General features: G+C 41.5%; 1 protein-coding gene and 1 long non-coding RNA gene across 2 annotated transcripts in view; both read left to right on the top strand.

The window, feature by feature from the left end:
• Positions 1–12,987, top strand: part of lrrk2 (leucine-rich repeat kinase 2) — a 205,342-nt gene that overhangs the window by 124,883 nt on the left and 67,472 nt on the right.
• LOC117515359 lies at positions 5,781–12,006 on the top strand. Its single transcript, XR_004562130.1, has 3 exons — positions 5,781–5,791; positions 6,388–6,570; positions 11,779–12,006. It is a non-coding gene; the product is annotated as an uncharacterized LOC117515359 (long non-coding RNA).

Raw genomic sequence — 12,987 nt, 5'->3', positions numbered from 1 at the left:
TGTTTTTGTGCAAATATTTGCTCATTTTGAAATGGATGCCTGCAACACATTTCAAAAAAGCTGGGACAGTGGTATGTTTACCACTGTGTTACATCACCTTTCCTTCTAACAACACTCAATAAGTGTTTGTAACCTGAGGACACTAATTGTTGAAGCTTTGTAGATGGAATTTTTCCCATTCTTGCTTGTTCAACAGTCTGGGGTTTCCGTTTTTTGTATTTTGCGCTTCATAATGCACCACACATTTTCAATGGGCGACAGGTCTGGACTGCAGGCAGTCTTTGCATCTGTCCATTTTAAATGAGCTTGGGCCCAGAGAAGGCGGCAGCGTTAGTGGATGTTGATGTATGGCTTTCACTTTGCATGGTAGAGTTTTAACTTGTGCTTGTAGATGTAGCAATAAACTGTGTTAACTGACAAAGGTTTTCTGAAGTGTTCCTGAGCCCATGCAGTAATATCCTTTACACAATGATGTTGGTTTTTTAATTTGTCCCGCCTGAGGGATTGAAGGTCACGGGCATTCAATGTTGGTTTTCGGCCTTGTCGCTTACGTGTAGAAAGTTTTCCAGATTATCTGAATCTTCTCATTATATTATTGGCTGTAGATGATGGAATCCCTAAATTCCTTGCAATTGAATGTTGAGAAACATTGTTTTTAAACTGTTGGACTGTTTTGTTTTTTTTGTTTTTTTTCACACAGTTGTTCACAAAGTGGTGATCCTCGCCCCATCTATGCTTGTGAATGGCCGAGCTTTTTGGGGATGCTCCTTTTATACCCAATCATGACACTCAGGTGTTTTCAATTAACCTGTTCACCTGTGAAATGTTCCAAACAGGTGTTCTTTGAGCACTCATCAACATTCCCAGTCTTTTGTTGCCACTGTCCCAGCTTTTTTTAAATGTGTTGCAGGCATCTGTTTCAAAATGAGTAGATAATTGTACAAAAACAAAAAAGTCTATCAGTTTGAACATTAAATATCTTGTCTTTGTGGTGTATTCAATTGAATATAGGTTGAAGAGGATTTGCAAATCATTGTATTCTGTTTTTATTTACATTTCACACAATGTCCCAACTTCATTGGAATTGGAGCTGTACAAAAATATGACTCATGGGGCCATACATACTTTACATCATTGAGGAATAAAACCAAATTATCAGCAAGAAATTAGAAAGCTTTTGTTCTAAAGGTCCAATAGGACCTCAGGCTCCCACAAAGGAAACTCAAGGAGATGGAGACAGCAGATAGAAAGATGACACTGTCCACCTTTGGGAGAGTGCTCCATCACCATGACCTGAAAGGCTGTTGACCACAGAGGAAGCTATAATCCCAAATCTACATTAAAAAGCATTTAAAAAGTTTGCAGTTGATCACTACAAACAAATTGTTTGTGCATGATCCAGCACACATGTGCCTCTGTTGGATATCTGTATTTCACTTGGCTGTGGCAGATAGATGGTTACTTTTGAGAGGTGAGGATAGAAATTTGTCTGCCCAGGTGGCTTCCATCCAGAACTTGGGATGTTTCCGTGTGTAGTGGAAGTGGCGAAACACGACACCAGGTTATATTCCCAGACTTAACTTGATCTTAAATGCAAGAAGGCATTGGTTCTTTAGTTAGACCTTTAAGCCTGATCATGCTTACAGGGTTAAATACAGCCAACGGTTCCTCAGTTTACATTCCTTTTATGTTATTTTGTCAACAAAAAGTTTTAAAATGTAATTTCATCAGTTTCTGGAATTTTAAAAAGCATGTATCTTTGTGTATTTAAACTGAAGACCCACTGAAAATCTGACATAGTGAATGAAAAGTAAAATAAAACAAACTTGAAACTAAGTTTTAAAATCTTTATATGGGAATACAATAGACATCCTGTATGCGTGTGTGTTTATTAGCTTTGTTGATTTAATTTGGCCACTTTTAATTACATTTTTGAAAAATGTCAATGACTGTAGGTTTTAAAGGTTGAAAATAAACAAATGTCAGTGTTTATATCCACATTTCTTTTCATCCACAGTTTGTCCAAAGACAGACCAATAATAGAATTGCCCCACTGTGAGAACTCTGAGGTAATTGTGCGTCTGTATGAGATGCCCTATTTCCCCATGGATTACTGGTGTCTGCAGATCCGTCGCTTACTCGAGGTCTCGTCCTACTTACTGTGCGAAAGAGGTACCTCTCTACTTTGACCAGTGGTGCAATTCTGCAGTTGGACATTGGAAGACAGAAACCAATGATGAATAAACTACTGCACTTTGCCATTTAGAGAAAGTGGTACAACCCAGTTGTCGCTGCTGGAGGAGAGGAGTGTACCTGAGCTGGTCCTCAGAGGCTTACTGTCTGGTGGAGGAAAACCCCATCAGCTTCATCAGAATAACCGTGCCTTCTTCCTGCAAAGGTAACGTAGTTTTAACATTCACTTATACATCCACACAAAGTTGTGCTGTATGTTTTACATGAAGTACCTCATGTGTCATTGTAAGGTTTGTTGTTTTTGGCTTCAACTAAATGTTTTGGGGGTTAATATAAATATACAATGCAGAGATATTACTTATATTTGTCCATGTTTTTGGAATACTTATATACTTAATACTTATAAAAACGTAACACTTTATTGGTGGTTCTGAAAGCATATCTGTCAAAAAGCTATTCTTTGAAAGTGTGGGTACTTTATTTTCTCACCTCCCCCTTTCGAAAAGGTGGCAAGATTTGGAGCTCACAACATATTGTCCAAACCAGTGACGGTATTGCGATTCATATGATTATTTAAAATAGAAGACTTGCACTGATGTCACAGGTCACACAACTTTTTGCCCTCTTTGTTTTTAATGTTGTTTAAATCACATGGCTTTCAGGTAAGATGAACAAATACACTGTAAATGATCACAATGCGTTTACTTGGAAAAAAGTTGGGAAACTACCTTTCCAAAGTAAACTTTAAAGGAAACATATGTTAAACTGAATGTGCTAAGAATGAATTAAGCTGGGTTTATTTTGTTAGTTTAATTGGGGGTTTGAAAAGTGTGGCAAGTGGTAGAAATAAGGTCCACGCCATCACCTTACTTATATTGAACACCTTCAGAAAGCACTGTGATGATGTTTATGTCTGACTGCTGTTTCTTTTATTGTTCTATGACCTGACGTTCTACAGGCCGGGTGCTACTGGGTCAGGTGGTGGATCACATTGACTCCCTCCTGGAGGAATGGTTTCCAGGCCTGCTCAACACTGACATGCACGGCAACGGCGAGGCCTTGCTGAAGAAGTGGGCTCTTTATAGTTTTGAGGATGGGCAAGAGTGCAAAAAGATTCTTCTAGAAGATTTGTTTACCTGTTTTGACAATGGTATATTATAATTAACTAATACTAAACCTATACTTTTGATAAAAGTTTAATGTGTATTCTTTTGCAGGTTTTTATAAAACAATACTAAAAGTATGAGTAAACCTTTCTGATTCTTACAACAACACAGGTTGCTAACTTGTTCTGTTTTTAGTAGAATGAATATTACAGGTCTTATCTGTTGTAAAGGTAGTAGTTTAAGAGGAAAATATGATGGACCGGCAGAAACACACCTTAATAGAGTATATGCATGTATCACAAGCAGCAGTTACACCTGACTCTACCCACATGAGGTTTTGGAAATTAAACAGAAGAGTTGGAGTTATATTTGCAAACTCAAAACATTTGCCAGATGTCATGTATAATTTTGGGGCATATGACAGCGGATGTGTGAACACACAAGATTCACAAAAAAGGCATACATGCATATGGTTAGAGCCAGGAGTCACGGTGATGCTATCTGCTGAAATTTGAGCAGGACAGACAATTTAGTAAGAGAGTAAAGCACAGACCTTTTGACCCTAGATTGCCAACATATGGCAATCGGGTATTGCGAAGACTGGCGTCTGTCTGTCTGTCCATCCGTCTGTCTGTTTTCAGCATACATCCAGTTCTATTACTGCACAGTCTTCAAATTCACAGGGAATATTCTTGGGACACGACCTTGGACATCTGTGGACGTGAGTGGCACGTCATTCGATGTGACATCTTTGTTCACACTGCATCCCACTGCTGAGGCCATCACAGGCTGTGAGGCAGAGGCTGCTGGAGGACGCGTCTCTACTGAAAGGACCAAACTTACACCAGACCACATCTGCCAACTCTTGGAGATCTGTCTTAACACCATGTATTTCCAGTTTAGGGGGAATTACTACAGGCATATCCATGGATGTGCGATGGGTCTCCGGTATCCTCCATTGTGGCCAATCTATACATTGAGCTAGTGGAGAAGAGAGCCTTGGCATCGTTCATGGCATCTCTCCCAGTCACTGGTTCAGATATGTCGATGACACGTGGGTTAAAATCAAGCAACAGGAAGTGGAGGCCTTTACAGAGCACATCAACTCTGTGGACTGCAATATCAAGTTCACACGTGAGGATGCCAGAAATAACCATTTAGCCTTCTTGGACTGTAATGTTACGATTAGAGAGAACAGGCAGCTCCAGACAGTGGTTTACAGAAACCCACTGACACTGACCAATATCTGCTCTTTGGCTCAAACCACCCCCTTGAACACAAGCTCGGGTGATCAGGACTCTTCAACACAGAGCTCTACAGGTGCCCACAACTACAGAGCGAAGGGCTAAAGAACAACAACATGTACTGAAAACCCTCACAGTATGTGGGTACCCGCGATGGTCCCTGGATAAAGTGCAGAAGTCCCAAACAACAAAGAGACCAGACAGACAGGAAACGGAGCCAAGAAGAGAGGAGTCTCTCCTTTATTTAGCAGGAGTAGGGGAAAACTACAGAGGGTCTTTAGACAGCACAAAATCCCAGTTTACTTTAAACCTGTTAACACCTTGAGACAGAAATTAGTTCACCCTAAGGACAGGATCCCTAGTTACAAACACAGCAGTGTAGTGTATTCTATCAGATGTCAGCAAAACTGTAACGACACTACATAGGTGAGACGAGCTGTTGCACTAAAGGCTATACCCGCACCACAGAGAGGGCACCGGTGGACCTCAGTCAGTTCATCTCCACCTTAAAGACACTAACCACATGTTTGAAGACAAGGAAGTTAAAATCTTAGCCAGAGAAAGAAATGGTTTGAGAGGGAGTGAAGGAAGCATTATATGTGAAACAGTTGAAACCCAGCCTTAACCGGGGAGGGGTCTGAGACACGCTTTGTCCCCTGTTTACAATGGGGTACTCAGGTCAAAGCAGTTTCACTCTTTTGTTCATGGTAATGAGTCACTCACATCGTCAGGAGAGGCGTCAGTCCCATCCTTAGGAGGGACAGCTGCCCTGTCATTAGGAGGGTGCTAACTAGAGCACAATAGGTGCTAATTGGAGCAATTGTTAGTCACTAGCCAATAGCATCTGCCTCTTGGTAGGAGGGTCTGGTTAGGTTTAAAACTTCAGCTTTTGCTGGCTTATGTTTTTCTTCTCTACAAGAGTAACGACAGAATTCAGACAACCAGAGCAAGAAATTTAGCTGAGGAAGCTTCTGCGATTAGAAGCGAAACATCCTCGCGTCAGCAACCCAGTCCAGTCGAAGATTCAACCTTCTCTACTATGGAAACCACCTAGATAACTGAGAGCCTTCACAGAAACTAGCGAGAAATACACACTTCTACTGTAAAAACAAAACACCGTTTTTGGAACCTAATAACACCTCTGAACTTATTTCACTTTCCCCCCCCCCTCCAAGAACGGTTACATTGAGAATGAACTGGGTGAGTCTGTGCACAGGAGGTGCAGAAACACTGCCTCCAGCCAAAAAGGTAATTGCACTGGAATATTCTTCTTTACAGTCTTCCATAAATTATAAGTGCTGATGTGTATGTAACTTTCATTGCTGATTCTTAGAGGTTAAATGGTCTCTTTAAATTCATTGTATCAGCATCTGGCCCTCAACCTGCAGGGTCATCGGTCTCGTGATGGAAAGTTAATAAATGCAAGATCCACTTCATTGTTGCCAAAGATTCTGTTTTTCAGCTATTCTGAAATATGTTATTACACTCATGCAGCTCTTATTAGGTTACTACTCTCTCTCTCTCATATTTGTTATCAGTACTCTTTTCATGTTTTATGTTTTATTATATCACAATTAGGATACTTTAAAATCCCACATTTGAATGAAACCTTTTTTTGTGTGTTTTTTGTTGTTTTTTGGTTCATCTTTCTGAAATTTGTCTTTTTGTTGCTTTAAAGCTCTGCAAATAAATGGTAGAGAAAACATAACCACTTTAACAAATGAATATTCATGATCTTAAATTATGCTGCCGTCATACTCCTACATATTATTTTTTGGGATCCAAAGGGGTTAGAAGACACATAATGATTTATTTGCTGTGTTGTGTTCTCTGTGGTGGTTTAGCCGAACTCCATCACTCTGCCAAAGGACAGGGAGACGATCCGCATGCTTGATCTCTCAGGAAATGAGCTGGACTCTTTGTCCTGTTTGGTGGACAACAGCACCGTCCAACGCCATTTGGGGCATCTCTTCCGCTTGGACATGAGCCACAACAATCTGCAGGAGCTTCCTTCAGCACTTTGTCAGGTATCATTTATGGCACCGCGTCATGTGGATTAGTATTTGGGGATCTGCCCTTTAAGTAATGCCTCCATCTCAGCTAGAATTCACATTTTTCAAGTATCATTGATGCACATACAAAATTTCACTAAACTCTGAACAAGAAGTGAGAGATCCAGTACAGTCCTGTCATAATTATTGGCACCCCTCATATTTTTAAATTTTAATCATACTCTGATGCAGGCAATGCAGATTAATCAATTGTTTTCATATCAGAATAAGAGAGTCTCACGCTATTGAACAGTATAACAAAGCAACATGTTTTTATATAGTGAAATAAAAATTACAGACATGTATAGGTGTGATACTGTTGTCGCAGACTGAACAGTCCCCCCCTAAAATTGGTCCAACCTGCCTCCACTGCACATGTGTCATTTGGGACCACAGCCTCGTCTGAGACGGACTTGCTTCACCCAAGGCAATCAAAGGGAATAATGGGATTATTAACCATCAGATGACAAAGTAAAACCTCTTAATCATTCTAAAGTCAGTTTTAAGCAGAAACAAGGCAATATTCGGTGTCTATTTGAAATGACGGATCCGCAGTGAATGCAGCAGGAGCAGCTCGTCATGGCTGCTGCGCTCTGATCGCTTCCTCCTTCTTTTATTATGAAATAATGCTGATTTATGTGGAAATAATTGTGGTACAAAAGCTTCACATATCTGTTGCTGAGATAGATGATGACTAGAGTGCAGTTTGAAGCAGAAACGACGAGACGATAATTGGTGAAATACTGCCAACGCTCCGAAATGACGCGCACAGTGACAGCTGGGTGGGCCGATTTTTAGGGGGGACCGTTCGGTTTGTGACACCGTTATCGCCACTCTTGAATTTGCAGTTAATCATCGCTTTCCCTGTTGACTTTTTGACAAGTTGGGGATGGATACATAAACATTTCTAAGTCACTGAAAATGTCCTAGACTATATTTACATCAATCATTAAGAAACACAAACAGTTGGGTACTCTATGGTAACTCTGTACTGTGTAGACAAATCTCACAGTCAGTAAGTTGGTGAGGGAAGCCACCTATGAAAACTCTGAAAGAGTGACGGGGTTCTGTGGCTTTATAGTGCAGGTTTTGTCTGTTGAGTCACTTTTGCACTGCTTCATGGTGGATCTCATACACATGCATCATATTGTTTTGGCTTTGAGGTTTAAAGGGAACAATTTAAGAAATTTGAATATAATGGAGCTGAATGTTTTTTGATAATGTCATTAACAAAATTAAAAGCTCACAGGGGTTGCAATGTTTTTTCACAGCACTGTAGGTCGTAAAGCAAAACTTGTAATAATACTGCTGACATTTTCCTAAATCTGCATTACAATCAAAGCATTTTAATTTTAAAGCCTGTCAGTCTTGTGGAAATATATTTACATGTGAAAATCGCAGTATCACACTGTCATTTGTATCTTAAAAACTTGTTGATGTCAGCTAAAGTTGTCATTGCAGTTGACTTAAATGTGTCAAGCAAGCATTTTGTCATGATGCTGTTTAGAAAAGTTACATTTCCAAAATAGTAATTTGTGTGACAGTGTGTGATGCAGCAAAGTAACTCAGAACAAGCAGCAAGTGGTGAGTGACTCCTTTGCTCACAGAAATCCTGGAAATTACATTTCCTGAATCTGATTCAGCAATAAATAAAAGCTTGGTGACCCTGACCACCAGGCCAACTAGATAATCCACTTGGAAACTGCAGTAAAAAGTGGGTTTGTTTTTAGGGTGCAGGCAGACATGGAAAAAGAATGTGAGACATACCATGGTGTATGAACACAAAATAATCAAATTATCGCTGAGAGCTTCTGCTCTTCTTTTCTGGCCTTTCAGTCTTACTAGTTCAGCCACCACACAGGCCAAGTCCAGTGCTAGTTTGCTGGTTTGCATCTTTCAGGTCCTGAAGTGTCTGAAAAATCACCCCCTGCCAAGAGCTTAAGTACACTCAACAAAAATAAAACACAACACTTTTGGTTTTGCTCCCTTTTTATGAGATGAACTCAGATCTAAAACTTTTCCACATACACAATATCCCCATTTCCCTCAAATATTGTTCACAAACCAGTCTAAATCTGTGATAGTGAGCACTTCTCCTTTGCTGAGATAATCCATCCCACTTCACAGGTGTGCCATATCAAGATGCTGATTAGACACCATGATTAGTGCACAGGTGTGCCTTAGACTGTCCACAATAAAAGGCCACTCTGAAAGGTGCAGTTTTGTTTTATTGGGGGGGGATACCAGTCAGTATCTGGTGTGACCACCATTTGCCTCATGCAGTGCAACACATCTCCTTCGCATAGAGTTGATCAGGTTGTCAATTGTGGCCTGTGGAATGTTGGTCCACTCCTCTTCAATGGCTGTGCGAAGTTGCTGGATATTGGCAGGAACTGGTACACTGTCGTATATGCCCGTCCAGAGCATCCCAAACATGCTCAATGGGTGACATGTCCGGTGAGTATGCCGGCCATGCAAGAACTGGGACATTTTCAGCTTCCAAGAATGTGTACAGATCCTTGCAACATGGGGCCGTGTATTATCCTGCTGCAACATGAGGTGATTTCTTGGATGTATGGCACAACAATGGGCCTCAGGATCTCATCACGGTATCTCTGTGCATTCAAAATGCCATCAATAAAATGCACCTGTGTTCTTCGTCCATAACAGACTGCCCATACCATAACCCCACCGCCACCATGGGCCACTCGATCCACTCGATCCACAACATTGACATCAGAAAACCGCTCACCCACACGACGCCACACACGCTGTCTGCCATCTGCCCTGAACAGTGTGATCCGGGATTCATCCGTGAAGAGAACACCTCTCCAACGTGCCAAACGCCAGCGAATGTGAGCATTTGCCCACTCAAGTCGGATACGACGACGAACTGGAGTCAGGTCGAGACCCCGATGAGGACAACGAGCATGCAGATGAACTTCCCTGAGACGGTTTCTGACAGTTTGTGCAGAAATTCTTTGGTTATGCAAACCGATTGTTTCACCAGCTGTCCGAGTGGCTGGTCTCAGACGATCTTGGAGGTGAACATGCTGGATGTGGAGGTCCTGGGCTGGTGTGGTTACACGTGGTCTGCAGTTGTGAGACTGGTTGGATGTACTGCCAAATTCTCTGAAACGCCTTTGGAGACGGCTTATGGTAGAGAAATGGATATTCAATACACGAGCAACAGCTCTGGTTGACATTCCTGCTGTCAGCATGCCAGTTGCATGCTCCCTCAAATCTTGCGACATCTGTGGCATTGTGCTGTGTGATAAAACTGCACCTTTCAGAGTGGTCTTTTATTGTGGGCAGTCTAAGGCACACCTGTGCACTAATCATGGTGTCTAATCAGCATCTTGATATGGCACACCTGTGAGGTGGGATGGATTATCTCAGCAAAGGAGAAGTGCTCACTATCACAGATTTAGACTGGTTTGTGAACAATATTGAGGGAAATGGTGATATTGTATGTGGAAAAAGTTTTAGATCTTTGAGTTCATCTCATACAAAATGGGAGCAAAACCAAAAGTGTTGCGTTTATATTTTTGTTGAGTGTATGATCGGGATAAATGGGCAATGACTCATTGTCCACAAGCATCTAGCACCATTGCTGCCGTTCTTTTGCTGTTTTCCAAATACATTGCAGTACTATGCCCCCCCATCTATCCGTAGTTTTTTCACTGTTCATACCTATTCTGGGTCAGCGCCAGGGCCTTCTCACATTTGGAAATGCCAAAGCCTCAAGAGATTTCCTAAATTGAAAGCTTATAATATCATTGGAGAGCACATTAGTTTCATTTTAAAAAGGAAAATAAGAGTAGAGCACACTATGCACATAATATTAAATCTGCCTGGAGCAGGCTGTCTCCAAAAACTGATGAACAGCCTAAGTTTTTGTCTTTTCATATCAAAAGAAAGGGGTGAGGCAAGATACTGGCTGTCTGCGGTATCTTGTTGTGGTAATGCTCCCTCATTCCATTAAGGTTATGCATCATGTCCATGTTCGTTCCATGTGTTGCTATTGACAGGACGTCTTTGCAGCCTGCGCTGATTTTCACAAGGTGTTGAGCTGCTTTTATGGGATTTGTTAAGAATTTGGGAGGATCCACATGAAGTAGCTGGAGATTATGGCTGGCATTGTAGAGTAATTCAGTGAATCCTGTATTGAGTGGAAATGCTCTGATTTGCAGTGAAGTTGGTGGTCCATCAGGGATGTGTCCTGGGCTCTGCTCTGTTCGGTGCGAGGATGAACTGGGTGTTGTGTAAAGTTAGGGAGTCCATTGATTTGAATGCCTTTAAAGGTGAGCAAAGGTACATTGACCTTGAGCTTCCAGAGGGAGGTGTGGTCTTTGTGGAGCTGTGAGATATCCTGATTGCAGCTCAAGAGAAACAGATTGAGCAGTCGAGCAGTGCTTCCCAGTCCTGGTCCTCAGGGAGCCCCTCACGTGCACATTTTACATCCCTTCCTGCCAAACGATGATGATCATTCAGGTGTACTCAGCCAATCAAAAGCTAACAGGCACCTAAATAAGATCTGGTATTAAGACGTTCAGTCTTTGCCTTTGGTCATTAGTTATACAGAAATCACTGGGATCCTAAAGACTTGAAACGTTATCCTGCCATGATATGTGCATCATCAAACACCTCTGTCCAGCAACCTCATCTCTAAGCTCTTCCCAGGCGTTTCTCAACCTGAAAGGCCGAGGACCCAGAGACATGAGTGTCACTGCAGAGGCAAGTGAGTCTCTCTAGAATATGTTCAACTCTTTCACCAAGTACAGAATCACTTTTGATGGCCAGTTACAGGAAGTCGTTGAAATCCTGGATCTTTGTTTTTATCTAGGACAATCACAGACCTAGAGACTCCCAATTCCTCAGCCCAGCCCCCCCCCCCCCCCAAAAAAAAAACCCACAACACTCACATTATTTTGTATTGACTGGCCATGATATGATGTCCACTAACTTGTTGGACATTCTCCAAATTCTCAGGATGTCCCAGAGAGCAGCTCAATCAACCAAATCAAACACTTGGTGAAAATCAGCATAGGCTACAAAAACAAACAAACAAAAAACTGCCAATATTCCTGTTTGTGTATCATACAGTAAGTACTTGCTGAGCAATACATTAACTTCATAAATCAAGAATGGTGTTTTTTTTTTTTTTTTCTTTTTGTTTAACAGAGCTTGAGGAGTCTGACTCGAATAGACCTCCATGGCAACCAGCTCCAGTCATTTCCATTTGAGATGCTGGGCCTTCCTTCTTTGAGTGTGCTTAACATCTCTCACAACTGCATGGGTCCCAAACTCATCTTTAATCCCACATTTACATGCCCATCCCTACGGCAGCTCAATCTGTCTTTCAATAAAATCACTACATTCCCGCAAGAGCTGGGCCAGGTCATCATCTGGAGGAGCTGTGGATAGAAGGGTAAGTTTGATCCATTGATGGGAGTTTCCCAGGAATTCATTTTTACTTCCGTGGCCAACATTTCCGTATTATTTTTGTTTTCCTGGCGCGCATCAGATTTAGTCTGGTCTGATTTCATGATGTTCATGTTTGTAAAATTGTTTGGAAGTGTTTCTGAGATGCCTCAGTGGATATTAAGCCCGAGACTAAAGGATGAATGTAACGTGCCGCTGCATGTCTGTACAGCTGTTACAGATTTTATTGTTGAATTACGCATGGTATTGAAACTACAAAGCAAATGGATGGAGACGATGTTCTGCTGCAGGGAAGCAGTTTGAAGTTCATTAGGAATAAATTCAAATTCTGCTGGTTGTAGCATAAAGGACCAAAATGCTCACCTGACATTTTTTAAATCATATTTATACAGAAAAGCTAACTCTCCCGGTCAGTCACGGTACTCACTACACACCAGGAGCAGTTAAGTCTGCTCATTTACAGAGTAAAGATTACTAGTTCAAGACCACCTCTGCCCACTCTCCATGTAATCTTGACTTGTTTCAGGAACGGCATCCAGTGTCAAACCTGTGCCAAATCAACATGCGGATCCATATCTGATCTGCTGTGGTGACCCTGAGTGCAAAAGGGAGAAGCTGAAAGAACTTACTTACCTTTATTCATTTTGCTTGTAGTTCACATATGACACAAAATCGCTCCACATCAATGTTTTGAAGTGATGGCTAATTGTCTGCAAGTCCAAGAACCAGAGCTGCTTTTAACCTCTCTGGAGCTCTGATAAACATTCTGCTGAGAGTCCCTCCTACTTGACTCGTGAGCCATCTAAGTCATTTGCTATTAACAATAACCCCAGTGCTCCCAGTACAATCCAGCCTTAAAAACACTTATATCGTCTTTCAGTCTGAATGGATAGAGACAAAACAAAATGATGTTTCAACAGTTGGGTTTGGTATAATTTGTTTTTTGCA

Source organism: Thalassophryne amazonica, chromosome 8 (assembly GCF_902500255.1).
Source record: "Thalassophryne amazonica chromosome 8, fThaAma1.1, whole genome shotgun sequence".
Taxonomy (NCBI): Eukaryota; Metazoa; Chordata; class Actinopteri; order Batrachoidiformes; family Batrachoididae; genus Thalassophryne; species Thalassophryne amazonica.
The sequence above is the reverse complement of the archived record's forward strand: the minus strand, read 5'-3'. Positions and strand labels throughout refer to the sequence as shown.